Here is a 20,783-nt window from a genome sequence, read left to right as displayed (position 1 = left end):
TTATGACTTGTAATAAAATAATAAATAAATAAATAAATAAATAAAAATAGCTGAAAAGAAGGAAAAGGCAATTAAAAGCAAATGATATGCTTTCTGGAAGTACAATCTTCCAAAGTAATGTTTTTCTAGCTCATTTCAAATACAGACACATAATTTTATCAAAGGCTAAACATCATTAGCCCTAAAGGACAAAATATAATTTTTCTTTTTCTGAATATGCTTCCATTTTCAAGTGTTCATTCAGTTTGATACACCAGTGCACACTTTTATTGCCTTTGTCTGAGACTGCTATACAAACTTAATAAATACTAGCTAAAAATCAACATTTGCCATGGAGATGCACCATAGATCTTCTCAAATGATAATCATTAGAAAAACACAATACACTATGATTTTTCTGAACTAAACGTTTGCTTCAAAATATGAAGCCATTTCAGGGCACCTGGGTGGCTCAGTCAGTTAAGTGTCTGACTTCAGCTCAGATCATGTTCTCATGGTTCACGAGTTCAAGCCGCATGTTGGGCTCTGTGCTGACAGGACAGAGCCTGGAGCCTGCTTTGAGTTCTGTGTCTCCCTTTCTCTGTCCCTACCCCACTCCTTCTCTGTCTCTGTCTCTCTTAAAAATAAATCAACAAGGGAAAAAATTAAAGAGTGATATTGATTAAATGTTAATTATATATTATACATTATCTCATTGAGCTATTTCACATACCCATGTTACAGATTAAGAACCCAAATGTTTAGATCAGCAGCCACATGGCTAAAAAGTGGCAGAGTCGTATTTAAGCCCAGAAGAATTCATACTCTATTTTTAATCAGTCAATCACATGGCACTAAACTTCAAGGAATTAACAGATAGTAAGTGAAAAAAAGAATACTAATTAAGAATGTCAATTATCACTAAAAACAAATAATCTCTTTTAATGATTTGCCATCATGAATGCGGACTGACACAATCTGATATAATTCTGGGAAGATGGTAGGTGGTTTGAGAGGAGGAAAGAGTATCTATGAAATTACTGAAGGACAGAATGCAACAGTAACTATAAAATTGAAATTATTAAAAGTATAATGACATGAAAACTAACCTTAAAATTTCTTTAGTAGGTTTTGATATAAAAAGCACTTAATACAGTGTTTGGAGCACAGTATGCACATAATAAATATTTATTTAATCAAGAAGTAAAAGGAATATGTTTTAGCAATTGCAGGCAAACAGACCAATGCTGTCGGGGTGCTATCACATGACTTTACCTCAGACATGAAGTACAGGTAACTTAGCCAACTGGATTCAGATGTTTTGGACAATTTGCTAAGATTTTATCTATCTTGTAAGGGCTGAAAGATGGTGAAAAAGAATCAATAACCACATCTCTATTATTAGAGTAAACATTTTTCTTCCCTCTCAATTAGCATTGGCTAGAAATATTCTGTATTTTATGTAAAATACACTGCATAAATATTTCAAAGTTATATGGCATAATGAATTACCATAATCATATTCTCAATAAGAAAAAATTTTCTAGTCTACTTATTAAGCAGTTATAATTGTTATGAGTAAGAACATGAAGAAATAAAAATGTAAACAGGCAAAGTATTCTATGTACAATCAGTGAGAAAAGTAAAATAGATAGTAAAGGATTCATGTAGGTTCTCATAGTAACCATTAATTATGTTATTTTCATGGATTAAAGTTAGAAAAACACATTGAATCAATTAAAACTATCTAAGATGAACATTCTATGTTTACAAGTTATTCCTTTGACAAATCTATCTTCATCCCAGGTTCCCAGCTATATGCACATTAGCATAGAATAACTTGTTTAATTCAGCATAAATCCAAGGGATTTTAGAAAAAAGAAAACAATTCTGTAGTCTCCTCAAGGAACTAAACAAATCTTCATTGTATTCCATAAATGATAGAATTTTCTCAGACCCTCCATGCTAAAAGATACAAAATCCAACTGGGATCTGGAAAAATTCTTACATCATGTTAGGCCCTCATCACCCCAATCATTCCACAATCACTATTACATTTGAAGGAGAGGATGTCTGACACCAGAATGCAGCAGAAAGTTAAATACTCAGATGTACATTACCTAAAAGCGGTCTTTCAATACCTGACGGGATATTAGGAACCAGAAAATTATTTCTGCCACCCCAACTATAAATGAGAAAATAGTAGCAGGACTAATTTAGATGTCAGAGAAATTACAATATAATTAACCAACTTTGTTAAGAGCACATTTGTTTTTCTCCCAATGCAATAAGACTTTAAGAGAGATACTGGAAGTCTTTCAGGATTCATGATTTATACATCAAAAATATGTAAATATTACTCTACTTCCACATAAAATGATAGAGTAATTGGGTTTCAAAGGGTACTAAAAATAGCTTGATAATTCTATAGGATGAAAAGCTAACATAAAATTAATTTCAATTATTTAATGTTTTCTTTTTATAATTTTATTATTATCATTATTTATGTTAGAGAGAGAGAGTGAATTGCAAGTGGGAGAGAGAGAGAGGGAGAGAGGGAGGAACAGAGAGAGAGAGGGAATGAGAGAGTGAGAAAGAGACAATATCAAGCAGGCTTCATGCTCAGTCCAGAGCCCAATTTGGGATTCAATCTCACAACCCTGGGATCAAGACCTGAGCCAAAACCAAGAGTAGGATGCTCAACCAACTGAGCCACCCAGATGCCTTGATTTCATGTTTTCTTATCAAGATTATTTCATATTTGTAAATTTTTAAAATAAAAGATTACTTATAACCTGTATGTGTAAAGGCTCAGAGGACATCTGTTGAAGGTCTATCAATCCAGGGGCACCTGGGTGGCTCAGTCAACTTAAAAGTAGGACTTTAGCTCAGGTCATGACCTCAAGGTTTGTGAGTTCAGGCCCCACTTCAGGCTCTGTGCTGACAGCTCTGAGCCTGGAGCCTGCTTCAGATTCTGTGTCTTCCTCTTTCTCTGCTCTTTCTCCACTTACATTCTGTCTCTCTCTCTCAAAAATAAACATTAAACAATTTTTAAATAAAAAAATAAAGTCTATCTATCCAAAAAGAAAACTTAATATGATAATAATAAAAGTAGAGACACAGAATTTTTCAACATAGAAACACGTTTTATACAATAGGGATTACTTTATTTTTATTACATGTAAGGAAAGATGTATGCTAAAATGGAAACAGATTGAACGTATAAATGTATGGGAAATTATTTTTTTATAGTCAACATCAAAGACAGAATTTTAAACTGGATGAAAACACGATCTTACCTAGAACGATCCCAGTAGTGCTCCTGAGATATGAGCTGGGAGATTACATTTCCTACAGTAACTTAAATTCACTTAACTATAAAACTTAGTCATCAAGGCAATAATATCCATATCTTGTGAAAAGTAGTGAGCATTCAAAATGATGTATTTTCTTTCTCTTCTGAAGAAAAAGAATCAACTAAATAACAAAATATGACACTGAATATTTAATTTTGTCTATGCAACTAAGTGTTAAATAATAGTCTTCTGAGTATAAATCTTGAACAATGTGACAGGATTTTAGAAACATAATATAATTTGATTTTTATCTTCATACTTGTATTCATAGAAGATGAACACATGATAATTAAATACAACTGCTTCTAAAATTTTTTGAACAAAAGATATACTTCTATGAAAACATAATAAAAGGGTGATGGATACTTATCCTAAACTGGAATAGTATTAATAAGAAATATTTTTAAAAGTCAACAGATAAATCGGCAAAGCATGATATCACACAACACACTAAAGTGAAAATTCAAGGACCTAATGAAATATGAAGAAAGGACAAAAACCACTAACCAATTCAACATAAATTAAATCAATGAAAAACCACTTTGCCATGCAATTTTGTATAAAAATAATTTCAATAAAAACTGTAAGATAGCTGAAAATTGTTGAAAAAAGACTCTCATGTGTACTGATGCAAGCATTAAACAATTTGGAAGGAAATTTTCACTATTGGCTCAGAATTTCACAATGGCTCAGAAATGTTCATACCCAATGACTTAGTCATTCAACTTCTGTGAACTTATTCTAAAGAAATGTAAAATAAAGAGTTCTACAAATGATTTTTGCTACACTAGTATGTATCCATGATACTGGTGTTTATATCATTTTCATTGAAAGTATCACATTATCTTTTGAATCACATTCATCAGATTCATAATAAAATACTTAGGAAAATATTAAAAAGGCAAAAACTCGTGACAGAAAATACATTATAACAAGCAATATGTGGCTTCCTCACATTTTAGTGAGGAAAATTTAAGGAAACTGACAATTGATAGAATGAGATTGAGAAACATCATCAGGTGGCAAAAGCAGGGCAGACACCACAGTTATAAAACTAAGAGAAAAACTAATCTGAATGTGATGTTTGACGAACACTGGGGGGGAGAAAGAATGGCTACCATTTGAATATCATGAGTCAAACCCAAAAGCTTAGGGTAGTAAAAGATCATGAAGAAAAGCTGAGGACTATTGCTCTATGAATTACACTTAAGTGAAGTGTTCAGGACCTAGGCTGTGGGCCCAGGAAATCACTCCACTGCAGAACAGCAGGGCAACCTTGAAAATGACTGCAGAACAAAGCAGCTGGGAGAAAGCTCTGCCATCAATCTGCACTCCTGCACAAACTTCAGAAGGTAATTTAACCAGTATCCAAGGGACTGTGAAAGAAATAATGTCACACCAATATCAGTCTGGTGACAAATACCAGCTTTGGAAAGAATGAGAAATTTTCACACCTCTCTCTCAGTCCCTGACAGATCTTATAAATTAAAAATAAACAGGTAATAAAAGAGATAGAGCACTGAATGATATATACTTGAATTAAACATTATACATAACATTATACATATATTTGATAACATAAATACACATTTTAAAAATATTGACATATTTTCTAAAGCAAATGTACTAGGAAGTCAAGAGGAAAATTTCAAATTACAAAAAATGAAATTAAATGTCATAATCTAAGAATATAGTTAATAAAATAGATATTAATAACAAAGAGTGAATATTCAAAAAATGACAATCACTGAAATTTTTAAAGGATACTTTTCTAAATAAATGCAAATATTAAGTAAAAACTTGTAATCAATGCCAATAAATATTAGCATAAAGTACTATGTGATAAACAAGAACTAGCAAATAGAGATTTAAAAAACAAGAGATGTCCTGTCTACAAGTACTTTATAGTCAAACTGGGAACGATATTCAAGAGGCAATTACGAATAGTTTACAAATGTTGCAATGTTACTAAATGGATATTATGTGGCAAAAAACAGAATCTAATTCCTGGAATTTCAGGGAAACTTTGCTAGAGGAAATAATATCTAAGTAGACTCATGAAGTGCTAACAAAATGGTGTACATGTGTGCGTGTGTGTGCGTGTGTGTGTGTGTAGAAGATCTGAAACATCAGGTAGAAAAAATTAAAAAGATGACACAAAATGTGCATGGTTGTCATAATTCTCTACTAACCTCGAGTAAAAAGGACACAAAGTAGCCATACTGGTGGAGACAGCAATTATACATGGCTCAACAATATGGTCTTTCCTCTTAGAGGCTTACCTTACTACTACTATTGCTGGCTGCCTAACTTGCCTGCAGCATAGATCAATACTGAGTCCACTATTATCAAACCAATGACTTGCTAGGAAGAACCAGAAAGCCACTTGTCAATAGTTACACTGAATCTCTTCCTTTGTGATATGAATCACAATTTATATTCACTGATAGACATTTATTCTGGATATGCATGTGTCTCCTCTAAGCAAAATGTTTCTGCAAGGCTTAAAGTCTGTGAACTTACGTAGGCTTTATTCACCATCATGTATTCCAAACAACATTGGTTTTAATCCAAGAACAAGAAAAGCCTGTGTCAGGGAATTCACTGTACTCAGATATATCCCATCGCCCAATAGCACCTACACTGGCAGAATGGTAGAATAGCCTACTAAACGCTCAATTCAAGCATTCTGTGAAGTTGGAATACAGTCTCATAAGGCATAGTATATGGATTAAACAAATCTCTAATGTCCTCTCTGACAGCGAGAATACCTGGGTCCAGAAATCAAGGATTAAGCAGAAGTGATTCCTCTTTTATATTGGATCAAAATACCTGCCTACAGATTTTTTACTTCCATTATCTAAAACATCTGTCCTTAATGGTTCAGAGTTCTTTGTTTCCAAGGGTGTGATGCTTCCCCCAAGAGATAAAATACTCTTTTTATTTAATTGGACATTGAAACTACCACAAGCCCATCACTGAATTATCTTCTCACTGAACTAACTAGTAAAGGAAAAGTAATTTTACTGGTTACATTGACTAATCCCACTTATGAGAAGGAAACTAGTTTTTTATATATACTACGACAGAGACAATTACACTTGGAACCTAAGGAATTCTCTAGAGTTTCTCTTACTATTCCACATGCAATGGTAGGTGTTCATGGAAATCTACAGCAACCCTATGAATATAGGACCACAGACAAAGACTTCCTGGTAATGAAAGTGAGAGTCACTGCTTAGATAAAGAACCTCTACAAACTGAAGTTCTGGATAATAACAGGGAAAGACGGAATTCATGGTGAACAGAAAGCTACAGTTTTAGAAGTGAAGCCATTAGCTACAGATTGGTATTGTCCTTCCTTATTTATTTGAATACATAAACTTATTTTTCCCTCCTGCTTTCACCTATTTTATATAAAGAGTAATGGAGGTAGTATCCTTAAAATATTGTTTTTAGGTTACCGTGGATACAGTCAGAATATTACTAAACCACAAGAACTGCCATTCTCAGAGATGGCAATGAGGTCCAATAAAACACTGCTTCTTCCTTTTGGGAAAGAGGGTATGGTTTTATCATACTAGGCAGAGCATGAAACCATGGCCATTGTTGTACAGAAGTTAGATATGCATAGGAAATTGAGAATAGACACTGAGAAACCGAAGGTTTCTTCTTTTGTCTCTTTGCTCTCAATCTCCAATCCTACTCTTCTGTGCTGCTGTAAGAAGTCTATGATGTTACAAACTATATTTCCAAATTCTCTTAGGTAAGTTTCCAATTAAGATCTTCCAATAGGAGGCACATACTGAAGATGAGAAGGCAGAAGAAAGGGAAATGTGACTCCCTTCACCTCAAGTTTCTGGTGGCATCTCCAGAAGGACAGTGTGGCAGAAGTTTCAGGACTAAGGGAGAGGACAGCGGCAGTGAGGGATCTGGGCAGCTGCTTTAGCCAAGAGTAAGCTCCTGGGCATCGGGATCCATCAACAGAAGCCTTCTCAGCACAGAACCCTTAGTGTGTGGAGAAGTTTCTGCCATCTCCAGCCCAGAAAGGAACAAAGTAAAAAATTCCTGAGTTGCTTCATCTTTCCTTCTTATTGCCCCATAACTTTATCTTTCCCTCCTTTGCCCTTCCAACACCATGATAACCAATACAATAATAATTTAATATTTCTATTTGAAAGAACCAGATAACTATTTATTATCAGGTGTCCCAATTCACTTTTTTAGGTTTCACTCCAAATGAAGGTGGGGCATGCTTGATATGTTTAGAAGAATACTTAAAATTCAGATCACCATTTTGGAGCTTCTTGTGTCTGCTGTGTAAGACATGCCTAGAATGAATAGAAAGAAGAGCTCAGCATGTTAAAAGAGCTGGTCTGTGGTCAGGAAAAGGAAAGAAAATAATTTGTACTTCTCAGTCTCTTTCAGTTGCTAAAAGCATGTACACTAATTTTAAAGCCTACAGTCTGCCATGAACCCAGCTTAGAAAGGAGAGAATGATAATCGTATCATTCAGATATAAGCCAACTAAGCTGAGGCTTAAGAGGAAGAACGAATAAAGGATTACATAATATGATCCAGTCCAAGGTGCCCAATTGGCCCATGAAGGAGTCATTAAGCTCTAACAAAGTTCAGAGAGCACAGAGTAAGACTGGCATCTACTGATATCAGCAATCACAATTTGGTATTCATTAATGTAATGCCATGGACCCTCGTGCCATAAGGTTATATAAACCCTTCTTTCTGGGGCGCCTGGGTGGCTTAGTCGGTTGAGCGTCCGACTTTCGCATAGGTCATGATCTCGCGGTTCATGGGTTCGAGCCCCGCATCGGGCTCTGTGCTGACTGCCAGCTCAGAGCCTGGAGCCTGTTTCAGTCTGTGACTCCCTCTCTCTCTGACCCTCCCCTACTCACGCTGTCTGTCTGTCTGTCTCTCTCTCTCTCTCAATCGCTCTCTCTCTCTCCTAGAAATAAATAAAACATTAAAAAATAAATAAATAAACCCTTCTTTCTTACAACCAATACTGAGCTGAGAGAGGAAGGGTGTGGAAATAAGAGACCAGGTACAAATATCCACAAAGACCAAGAATTATCTAAAATGATTTTCATATAAAAACCTGACAAAAGATTACAAGATATAAAGCCTCTTTAAGAATATAAATGCAAAAATTAAAAGCAAACTCTAGGCAAATTGAATTCAGAACCATGACTAAGTGTTATTTATCATTAGACTACAAAAAAACCTATTCAGCTATTTAGAAACTTCTCAATAAAATATATCATATCTCTGATTCAAAAGAAAAAATATCTATGATCATATTGCTACTAGAGTAATTTAATAGTATTCAAAACACATTTTTGACAAACATTCTAAGTTCAAAAGAAATATGAGTACATTGTTACATTATGAAAGCTATGCTTATCATAACAATAACTACAGCCTCCCCCAACAACTTTAATAGTAAACAACAAAAAAGAATCCCATTAAGGTATAAATATAGCTAAAAGGTACCCATATCATTGCTAATACTTAACACTGCTTTAAAAGCTTTAGTTAAACAACGAAACACTAACCAGAAATAATACCTATAGTAGTTGCAAAGGAGAAAAGACAGTTATGAGAGCCCCAATGGTATAAAAATTAAGAGCTCTGAGTGTTATGTGGAAACTAATTTGACAATAAAGTATTAAAAAAAAAAATTAAGAGCTCAAACTTCAAAGACTTCTTATACTGAAGGGTCTATCCTTCACTAACTGCCACTCACTAGTTTTGTGACCTTGAGATAATTTCTCAACCTCTGTACATGACTTTACTTATCTGGGCAGCTATCAATGGATACAGAGGCTGCTGCCATAGTTTGGCCATTGTAAATCATGCAGCAATAAACACAGGGGTGTATGAATTCCTTTGAATTAGTGTTCTTGTATCTGGGGGGCAGGGACCCAGTAACGTGGTTATGGGATCTTAGGGTAGTTCTATTTTTAATTTTCTGAGGAATTTCCCACAGTGGTTGCACAAGCTTGTTTTCCTACCAACACTGTATGAGAGTACACTTTTCTATACAATCTCATGAACACTTGCTGTTTCTTATGTTTGTTATCTTAGAATTGACAGGTATAAGGTGGTATCTCATTATGGGTTTAAATTACATTTCTCTAAAGATGAGTGATGTGCATCTTTTCATGTGTCTGTTAGCTACCAGTGTGTCTGTTTTTAGAGAAATATCTATTCATGTCTTCTGTCCAGTTTTTAATTGGATTATTTAGCTTCAGGATGTTAAGTTTGATAAGTTATAGATTTTGCATACTAACCCTTTATCTGATATTTCACTTTCAAATATATCCTCCGATTTTGTAAGTTGCTTTTTAGTTTTGTTGATTGTTTCCCTTACTGTGCAGAAGCCTTTTAATTTGATGTACTCCCAATAGTTTATTTTTGCTCGTTTCCACTGCCTTGGGTGCCTCAGGAGACATATCTAGAAAAATGTAGCTATGACCATGTCAGAGACATTACTGCCTGTGCTTGCTTCAAGGATTTTTATGGTTTCAGGTCTCACATTTAGGTCTTTAATCCATTTTGAATTTTATTTGAGTATGGTGAAAGAATGAAAGTTTCATTCTTTTGATGTGGCTGTCCAGTTTTCCCAACACCATTTGTTGAAGGGATTGCCTTTTTCCTAATGTGTATTCCTCCTCTGTCAAAGATTAATTGATCATATAACTGTGGGTTTATTTATGAGTTTCCTGTTCTATTGTACTGGCCTATGTGTTTATTTTTATGCCAGTACAACACTGTTTTAATTACTACCACTTTGTACTATAACTTGAAATCTGGAATTATGATAACTCCTGTTTTGTTTTTCTTTTTCTAGATTGCTTTGGCTATTCAAGGTCTCTGTAGTTCCACAGAAATTTTTGGATTGTTTTTTATAGTGCTGTAAAAAATTCTGTTGGTGTTTTCACAGAGATCGCATTAAATCTGTAGATTGCTTTGGGTACGATAGACATTTTAATAATATTTTTTCTTCCAACCTGTAAGTATGGAATGTCTTTCTATTTCTTTGCATCATCTTGAATTTCCTTATATTTTTCAGAGTGCAAGTCTTTTACCTCTTTGTTAAGTTTATTCCTTGATATTTTATTGGTTTTGGTGTAATTCTAAAGGGGACTGTTTACTTAATTCCACTTTCTGCTGCTTCATTATGAGTGTATAGGAATGTGACATATTTCTGTACATTGATTTTGTATCCTATGACTTTACTAAAATCACTTACCAGTTCTAGCAGTGTTCTCTTGGAGTCTTTTGGGTTTTCTATATATAGTATCATGTCATCTCCAAATAGTAAGAGTTTTACTTCTTCCTTAACAATACGTAAGCCTTTATTTCTTTATGTCGTTTAAATGCTGTGGCTAGGAATTCCAAATAGTAAGAGTTTTACTTCTTCCTTAACAATACGTAAGCCTTTATTTCTTTATGCCGTTTAAATGCTGTGGCTAGGAATTCCAGCACTGTATTGAATAAAAGTGATGAGAATGGACATTCTCATTTTGTTCCTGACCTAAGGGGAAAAGCTCTCAGTTTTTTTACCATTAAGAATGATGTTGGTTGGGGGTTTTTCATATAAGGTCTTTATTATGTTGAGGCATGTTCCCTCTAAACCTACTTTGTAGAGGGTTCTTCAAGTTTATTTTTATTTATTTTGAGAGGAAGAGAGAGCAAGCAGTGAAGGGACAGGGAGAGAGGAAGAGAAATTCCAAAGCAGGCTGAGTGCTGTCAGTGCACAGCCCAACACGGGGCTCAAACAAACGAATTGTTGAGATCATGACCCAAGCCAAAATCAAGAATCAGATGTAACTGACTGAGCCACCCATGCACTCCAGCAGAGGGTTTTTATCATGAATAGATGTACTTTGTCAAATGCTTTTTCTGCATCTATTGAAATGATCATATGGTTTTTATCCATTCTCTTACCGATATGATGTATCACTCTGATTGTTTTACAGATACTCAACCACCTTCCCACCCCAAAATAAACCCCACATATACATTCATGCTGTATAATTTTTAATATAATGTAGGAGTCTGTTTGCTAATATATTAAAAAGAGAGGGGACCCAAAGAATCAAAATGACTAATGAAAGAGAAATAACAATCAACATTCTACAGAAATACAAACAATTATTAACAAGATACTATGAAAACCTATATGTCAACAAATTGGACCCTTAGAAGAAATGAATACATTCCTAGAAACATATAACCTACTAAAACTAAAGTAGGAAAATAAAAAATCTGAGCAGACTGATTACCAGCAATGAAGCTGAATCAGTAATCAAAAACTCCCCCCAAAAAGAGCCACCTGGATGGCTCAGTCAGCTAAGTATCACGCTATTGATTTCAGCTCAGGTTATGATCTCAGTTTGTGGGACTGACCCCCATGTTGGGCTCTGTGCTGACAACATGGAGCCAACTTGGAATTCTCTCTCTCCCTTTCTCTCCTCTCCCTTTCCCCATGCTTTCTCTCTCTCAGGATAATAAAACTTAAAAAACAAAACAAAACAAAACAAGACAAACCTCCCCTGAAACAAAAGTCTAAAACCAAATGGCATTACAGATGAATGCCATCAAACATTTAAAGAAGAGTTAATACATTAGTCTTCTCTGGTTCCACCCAAATTTTAGAATTGTTTGTCCTAGCTCTGTGAAGAATGCTGATGTCACTTTGATAGGGGTTGCATCGAATGTGTGAAAACTTTGGGTAGTATCAACATTTTAACAATATTTGTTCTTCCAATCCATGCACATGGAATTTTTTCCCTATTTGTGTGTGTGTGTGTGTGTGTGTGTGTGTGTGTGTTTTCTTCAATTTCTTTCATAGGCTTTCCATAGTTTTCAGTATACAGATCATTTACCTCTATGGTTGGGTTTATTTCTAGATATTTTATGATATCCTATGCAATTGTAAATGAGATAGGTTTCTTGATTTCTCTTTCTGCTGCTTCGTTATTGGTGCATAGAAATGCAACTGATTTCTATACGTTGATTTTATATCCTGTGACTTTACTGAATTCATGTATAGTTCTAGCAGGTTTTTGGTAGAATATTTCAGATTTTTCATGTAGAGGATCATGTCATCTGTGAACAGAGAAAATTTGACTTCTTCCTCGCCTATTTGGATATCATTTATTTCTTTTTGTTGTCTGTGCTTAGGCTAGGACTTCCAATACAATGTCTTAACCCTAGGGGATAAGCTCTGTTTTTCCCCATGGAGGATGATAATAGCTGTAGGTCTTTCATATACGGTCTTTAGGATCTTGAGGTATGTTTCTTCTATCCTTACTTTCTTGAGGTTTTTTACCAAGAAAGGATATTGTATTTTGTCAAAGGCTTTTTCTGAATCTATTGAGGGGATAGGTGGTTCATATCCTTACTTTTTATTAATGTGTTGTACCACATTGATTGATTTGTGGATACTGAATGACCCCTGCAGCCCAGGAATAAATCCTACCTGATAGTGGTGAATAATTCATTGAATGCATTGTTGGATTCAATTTGCTGGTATCTTCTTGAGAATACATGTATCCATGTTCATCAGGGAAACTGATCTGTAAATCTCCTTTGTAGTGTGGTCTTTGTCTGGTTTTAGATTCCAGGTAATTCTGGCCTCATAGAATGAGTTTGAAAGTTTTGCTTCCATTTCAATTTTTTTGGAACAGCTTCAAAATAATAGGTATTAACTCTTCTTTAAATGTTAGGTAGAATTCTCTGGGGAAGCCATCCAGCCCTGGATTCTTGTTTGTTGGGGGATTTTTGATTGCTGATTCAATTTCTTCACTGGTTATGGGTCTGTTCAAATTTTCTATTTCTTCCAGACTCAGTTTTGGTAGTTTATGTTTGTAGGAATTTGTCCATTTCTTCCAAATTGTCCGATTTGTTTGCATATAGTTACTCATAATATTCTCTTACTATTGTTTGTGTTTCTGCAATGTTGGTTGTGATCTTTCCTCTTTCATTCGTGAGTTTATTTATTTGGGTCCTTCCTTTGCTTTTTCTTTTTAATCTATCTGGTGAGGGTTTTGTCAATTTTGTTAATTCTTTCAAAGAACCAGCTCCTAGTTTCATTGATTTGTTTACTGCTTTTTTTTTTAATTTCAATATCATTGATTTCTGCACTAATCTTTATTATTTCCCTTCTTCTGCTGATTTTTGGGCTTTTGCTGTTGTTTTTCCACATTCTTTAGATGTAAGGTTAGGTTGTATATTTGAGAGATTTCTTCCTCCCTTAGGAAGGCCTGGATTGCCATATACTTCTCTCTTATAACCACTTTTGCTGCATCCCAAAGGTTTTGGACTGTCATGTTTTCAATTTCATTTGCTTCCATGTACATTTTAATTTCCTCTTTAACTTCTTGGTTAACCCACTCATGCTTCAGTGAGATGTTCTTTAATCCACAAGTACTTATAGTCTTTCCAGTTTTGTTCTTGTGGTTGATCCCAAGTTTCATAGTATTGTGATCTGAAAATATGCATGGTATGATATCTATCTTTTTGTACTTGTTTAGGGCTAATTTTTGATTCTAGCATGTGTTCTATTTCATAGAATATTCCGTATACATCAAGAAGAATATGTATTCTGCTGCTTTAGGATAAAATGTTCTGAATATATCTGTTAAGTCCATCCAGTCAACTGTGTCATTCAAAGCCATTGTTTGCTTGCTCATTTTCTGCTTAAATTATCTGCCCATTAGTGTAAGTGGGGTATTAAAGCCCCCTATTATGGTATTATTATCAGTGAGTTCTTTAATTTTGTGATTGATTGATTTATATATTTGGGTGCTTTCAAGTTTGGGCCATACATATTTATAATAGTTGGATCGTCTTGGTAAATAGACCCTAAAATCATGATATTATGATCTTCCTCTTGTTATAGTCTTTGTTTTAAAATTTAGTTTGTCTGTCAAAGCCACACTGAGATACCACCTCACACTGGTCAGAGTAGCTAAAATGAACAAATCAGGAAACTTACAGATGCTGGCAAGGATGCAGAGAAACAGGAATCCTCTTGCACTATTGATAGCAATGCAAATTGATGCAGCCACTCTGGAAAACAGTGTGGGGATTCATCAAAAAATTAAGAATAGAACTACACTGTGACCCAGCAATAGCACTACTAGGAATTTACCCAAAGGATACAGAAGTGCTGATGCATAGGGGCATGTGTACCCCAATCTTTATAACAGCACTCTCAACAATAGCCAAATTATGGAAAGAGCCTAAATGTCCATCAACTAATGAATGGATCAAGAAGATGTGGTTTATATATACAATTAAATACTACTTGGCAATGAGAAAAAATGAAACCATGCCATTTGCAGCAATGTGGATGGAACTAGAAGGTATTGTGCTGAGTGAAATAACTCAGTCAGAGAACGACAGATATCATATGTTTTCACTCATATTTGGATCTTGAGAAACTTAACAGAAGGCTTTGGAGGAAGGGAAAGGAGAAGAAAAATAGTTACAAACAGAGAGGGAGGGAAGCAAACCACAAGAGACTCTTAAATACAGAGAAGAAACTGAGGGTAGATGGAGGGGTAGGAGAGAGAGGAAAAAGGGTGATGGGCATTGAGGAGGGCACTTGTGAGATGAGAACTGGGTGTTGTTGTATATAAGCCAATTTGAGAATAAATTTTATTCATAAAAATAAAATAAAATTAGTTTGTCTGAGAAAAGTATGGTGATTCCAGCTTTCTTTGATATCCATTAGCAAGACAGATGGTTCTCCATTCCCTTACTTTTAATCTGCAGGTATCTTTAGATCTAAAATTTGTATGTAACCAGGAAAGATCCCAAATAGCCAAAGCAACACTGGAAAATAAAATCAAAACTGGAGGCATCACAATTCCAGACTTCAAGCTGTATGACAAAGCTGTAATCACCCAGACAATATTGTAATGGCACAAAAACAGACACATACATCAATGGAACAGAATAGAGAACCCAGAAATGGACCGACAAACATATGACCAACTAATCTTTGAAAAAAGAGAAAAAACATCCAATGGACAAAAGTCTCTTTAGCAAATAATTTCGGAAAAACTGGATAGCGACATGCAGAAGAAAGAATCTGGACCACTTTCTTACATAATACACAAAAACATATACAAAATGGATGAAAGACCAAAATGTAAGACAGGAAACATCAAAAGCCTAGAGGAGAACACAGGCAGCAAACTCTTTGACCTCAGCCACAGTGATTTCTTACTAGACATGTCCTTGGAGGTGACGGAAACAAAACCAAAAATGAACAATTGGGACTTCATTATGATAAAAAGCTTCTGCACAGAGAAGAAAATGATCCACAAAACTAAAAGGCAACCAATGGAATAGAATATATTTGCAAATGACATATATGATAAAGGTTTAGTATCTAAAATCTATAAAGAACTTATCAAACTCAACACCCCAAAAGACAAATATCCAGTGAAGAAATGGGCAAAAGACATGAACAGACATTTTTCAAAAGAAGACATTCAGATGGCTAAGAGACACATGAAAAGATACTTGACATCACTCATCGTCAGGGAAATAAATATCAAATCCACAATGAGACACCACCTCATACCTCAGAATTGCTAAAATTAACAACTCAGAAAATGGCAGATATTGGCAAGGATGCAGAGAAAGGGAACACTTCTGCCCTGTTGGTGGGAATGCAAACTGATGCAGCTACTCTGGGAAACAGCACGGAGATTCCTCAAAAAATTCAAAATAAAGCTACCCTACAATCCAGCAATTGCACTACTAGGTATTTACCCAACAAATATAATAATGTTGATTTGAAAGAACACAGGCATCCAATGTTTATAGCACCATAATCAACAATAGCTAAATTATGGAAAGAGCCCAAATGTATGTATGTATGTGTATATATATATATATATATATACACACACACACACATTACTCTGTGATCAAAAAGAATGAAATCTTTCCATTTGCAACAACATGGATGGAACCAGAATATATTATCTAAGTGAAGTAACTCAGTCAGAGAAAGACAAGTATCCTATGATTTCACTCATACATGGAATTTAGGAAACAAAACAGATGAACACAGGGGAAGGTAAGGAAAAATAAGCTAAAAACAGAGAAGGATGGGTAGAGGGATAGATTACATGGGTGAAGGACATTAAGGAGGACACTTTTGGGGATGACCACTGGGTGTTATATGGAAGTGATGAATTACTAAATTCTACTCCTGAAGCCATTATTACACTATATGTTAGCTAACTTGGATTTAAATAAATTTTAAAAATATTAACAGGAGTAAAGAGAGAAACTGACAGTAACATAATAACAGTAGGGGACTTTTGCATGCCATTTATGCCAATAGATAGACCCTCCAGATAGAAAATCAATAAGAAAATATCAGACTCAACTGACACTTTAGACGAGACAGACTTAATATATATAGAACATTCCATCCAAAAGCAGCAAACATATTCCTCTCCAGTGCACATGGAACATTCTCCAGGATAGATCATATATTTGGCCATAAAACAAGCCTCAATAAATTTAAAAGACTGAAATCATATGAAGCATCTTTTTAACCACAAATGATATGAAACTAGAAATCAATTATAGGAAGAATACTGGAAAAATCACAAAGAAATGGTTGAACAAGTTACTCAACAATCAATGGGTCAACAAAGAAATGAAAGAGGAAATTTAAAAAATACCTAGAAAAAAAATGGAACCACAACACCGCTTCAAAATCAACTGGACATAGCAAAAGCAGTTCTAAGAGGCAAGTTTACAGCCATATAGGCCTACCTCAGAAAACTAAAAATAAACAAACAAGCAAACAAACCTAACATTATGCCAAAGGGAAATAGGGAAAGAACAAACGAAGCCCAGAGTTAGTAGAAGGAAGAAGATAATAAAAATCAGAGCAGAAATAAATGAAACAGAGACTTAAAAAATGGGAAATATCAATGAAATTAAGAGGGTGGCTCCTTGAAAAGATAAACAAAATTGATAAACCTTTAGCCAGACTCATTAAAGAGAGAGAGAGAAAGAGAGAGAGAGAGAGAGAGAGAAGGCCAAGTAAATAAAATCAGAAGTGAAAGAGAAGTTGCAATTGACACCATAGGAACACAGAGGATTGTAAGAGATTATTAGAACAAGTATTATTAGAACACCAACAAACTGGACAACTTAGAAGAAATGGATAAATTCCTAGAAATATACATTCTTTTACGACTGGATCGGGTTGCCTGTGTGGCTCAGTTGGTTAAGTGTCTGACTGCGGCTCAGGTCATGATCTCGCAGTTCGTGGGTTCCAGCCCCACGTCAGGCTCTGTGCTGACAGCTCGGAGCCCCTGGAGCCTGTTTCAGATTCTGGGTCTCCCTCTCTCTGTCCCTCTCAGCTCATTCTCTCTCTCTCTCTCTCTCTCTCTCTCTCTCTCTCTCTCTCTCCCATAAATAAACATTAAGAAAAAAAAGATGGGATAAGGAAAAAACAAAATCTATAAAGAGACCAATAAATAGTAATAAACTTAAATCTGTAATCAAATATGCCCAACAAAAAATCCAAAACCAAACAGCTTCACGGGTGAATTCCACAAACTTTTAAAGAAGAGTTAGTATCGATCCTTCTCAAAATATTCCGAAAATTTAGGGGAAGAAATGCTCTCAAACTCATTGTTGAGGGCAGCATTACCGTGATACCAAACCAGACAAAGACACCACATACACACACACAATATCACCGGCCCAAATCCCTGATGAACACAGATGCAAAAATCATCAATAAAATATTAGCAAACTGAATTTAAAAATACACTTAAATGGTTATACATCATGATCAACTAGGATTTATTCCAGGGATTAAAGACTCTTGATTCCTGCTTAGGTCATGACCTCACAGTTCATGAGTTCAAGCCCCATGTTGGGTTCTGTGCTGACAGTGTGAAGCTTGCTTGGAATTCTGTCTCCCTCTCTTTCTGCACCCCCCTGCTTATGGTCTCTCTGTTTCTCCCCCAGCTCCTTTCTCTCCTTCCTTCATTCACTCAAAAATAAATTAGACATTTAATTTTTTAACACTTATTCATTTTTAAAAAAATAGAGACAGAGAGCAAGAAATGGAGGGGCAGGGGCCCCTGGGTAGCTCAGCTGCTTAAGCGTCTGACTTCGGCTCAGGTCATGATCTCACGGTTCGTGGGTTCAAGCCCCGCATCGGGCTCTGTGCTGACACCTAGCTCAGACCTGGAGTCTGCTTCGGATTCTGTATCTCCCTCTCTCTCTGACCCTCCCTTGCTCATGCTGTCTCTTTCTCTCTCTCAGAAAGAAATAAAACATTTTTTTTTTAAATTTAAAAAAAGAAATGGAGGGGCAGGAAGAGAGGGAGACATAATTCAAAGTAGTCTCCAGGCTTTGAGCTGTCAGCACAGAGCCCAACGCAGGGCTTGGACCTACATACTGTGAGATCATGACCTGAGTCAAAGTTGGATGCTTAACTAACTGAGCCACCCAGGCAACACTAAAAATAAATAAATAAACATTTAAAAATTATATCCACAAATCAAGCAACATGATAATCATATTAGAAAAGGACAAAAATCATATAATCATCTCAAGCGCAGAAAAAACATCTAACATAATTCAACACCCATTTATGATAAAAACCTGTCAACATAAGGGGTACAGAGTGAACATACCTCAACATAATAAATAACACATAAGATAAATCCAAAGCTAACATCACATTCAATAGTGAAAACCTGAAAGCTTTCCCTCTCAGATTAGGAAGAAGACACAGATGTCCACCCATTACTTTTATTCAACACAGTACTGGTAATCATGGCCACAGCAAAAAGACCAGAAAAAGAAATGAAAGGGATCAAAATTGGTAAGGAAGAAGTGAAATTGACACCATTTGCAGATGACATGATAGTAAATATAGAAAACCCTAAAACCTCTATCTGAAAAACCTAAAGTTTGTTATTTTTGGTTTCTTGTTCATTAAAATTAATGAACACATATAGTAATATTGTGGAACACAAAACTAATATATAGTTATCTATTGTGTTTCTATTCACCAATAAACTATCAGAAAAATTAAGAAAACAATCACAATTTAGATTGTATCAAAAGAATAAAATACCTAGAAATAAATTCAATCACCTGTACTCTGAAAACTATTAGACAACAATGAAAGAAGTTAAAGATGACACAAAGAAATAGAAACATACTCTGTGCTCATGGATTGGAAGAATCGATAATGTTAAAATGTCCATACTATCGAAAGCAATCTACAGATTCAAAGCTATCTCTATCAAATTATCAATGACATTTTTTCTGTGTCTCCCTCTTTCCCTGCTCCTCCCCCACTCATGCTCTGTCTCTGTCTCAAAAAGAAATAAAACATTAAAAAAATTTTTTAAAGGGGGGCACCTGGGTGGCTCAGTTGGTTAAGCATCCAACTTAAGCTCAGGTCATAATCTCATGGTTTGTGGGTTCAAGCCCCGTGTCAGGCTCGGAAGCCTGCTTCAGCTGCTATGTGTGTGTGTGTGTCTCTCTGTCCCTCCCCCACTCATGCTCTGTCTCTCTCTGTCTCAAAAATATATGAAACATTAAAAAATTTATAAAAATATCAATGAGAATTTTCTCATAACTAGAACAAATAATCCTAAAATTTGTATGGAACCATAAAAGACCCCAAACTGCCAAAGCAACCTTTAGGAAGAAGAACAAAGCTGGAGATAACACACCCCCTGGTTTCAAACGATACCACAAATCTGCAGTAATCAAAGTAGCCTGGTACTGAAACAAAAACAGACACCTAAATCAATAGAACAAAATGGAGAGCCCAGAAATAACTCTATGGTTCTATGGTCAATTAATCTATAATAAAGGAGGCAAAAATATACATTGGGGACACTCTCTTCAATAAATGCTGTTGGGAAAACTGGAAAGCTATGCAGAAATAGAAATATAGAAATAGAAATAGAAATGTAATAGAAATGGAAAAGAGGAAAGGAAAGGAGGGAAGTGGAAACAAAATGAAACAAAACAGAAAGAAAGAAAAGAAATGGAAAGAGACTATATATTCTGTATACAAAAATAAACTCAAAATAGATTAAAGACCAAAATATAAGACGTGAAACTTTAAAAATCCTAAAAGAAAAAAGAGGTAGTAAAATCTTGATCACCGATCTTATTAGCAATATTCTTTTGATCTGTCTCCTCAGACAAGAGAAACAAAAGCTAGTATAAACTGCTGGAAGTACATCAAACTAAAAACCTTTTGCACAGCAAAGGAAACCATCAACAATACTAAAAGGCACTACCAAATAGAAGATAATTGCAAATGCCCTATCTGACAAGGGATTTATGTCCAAAACATCATATATGAACTCATACAACTAAATAGCAAGAAAACCC

The 20,783-nt window shown here is 35.1% G+C and overlaps 1 protein-coding gene across 2 annotated transcripts in view; it reads right to left on the bottom strand.

Moving 5' to 3' along the window:
- Positions 1 to 20,783, bottom strand: part of MARCHF1 (membrane associated ring-CH-type finger 1) — a 553,625-nt gene that overhangs the window by 518,908 nt on the left and 13,934 nt on the right. For both annotated transcript variants that reach the window (XM_077752739.1, XM_077752740.1), the window contains exon 2: positions 14,362 to 14,435. The gene's annotated coding sequence lies outside the window, so the exon portion shown is untranslated. The remainder of the gene's footprint in view (positions 1 to 14,361; positions 14,436 to 20,783) is intronic.

This window comes from Crocuta crocuta, unplaced genomic scaffold (assembly GCF_008692635.1).
Source record: "Crocuta crocuta isolate KB4526 unplaced genomic scaffold, BGI_CrCroc_1.0 scaffold346, whole genome shotgun sequence".
Taxonomy (NCBI): Eukaryota; Metazoa; Chordata; class Mammalia; order Carnivora; family Hyaenidae; genus Crocuta; species Crocuta crocuta.
This window is presented reverse-complemented; position numbering and strand designations above follow the sequence as displayed.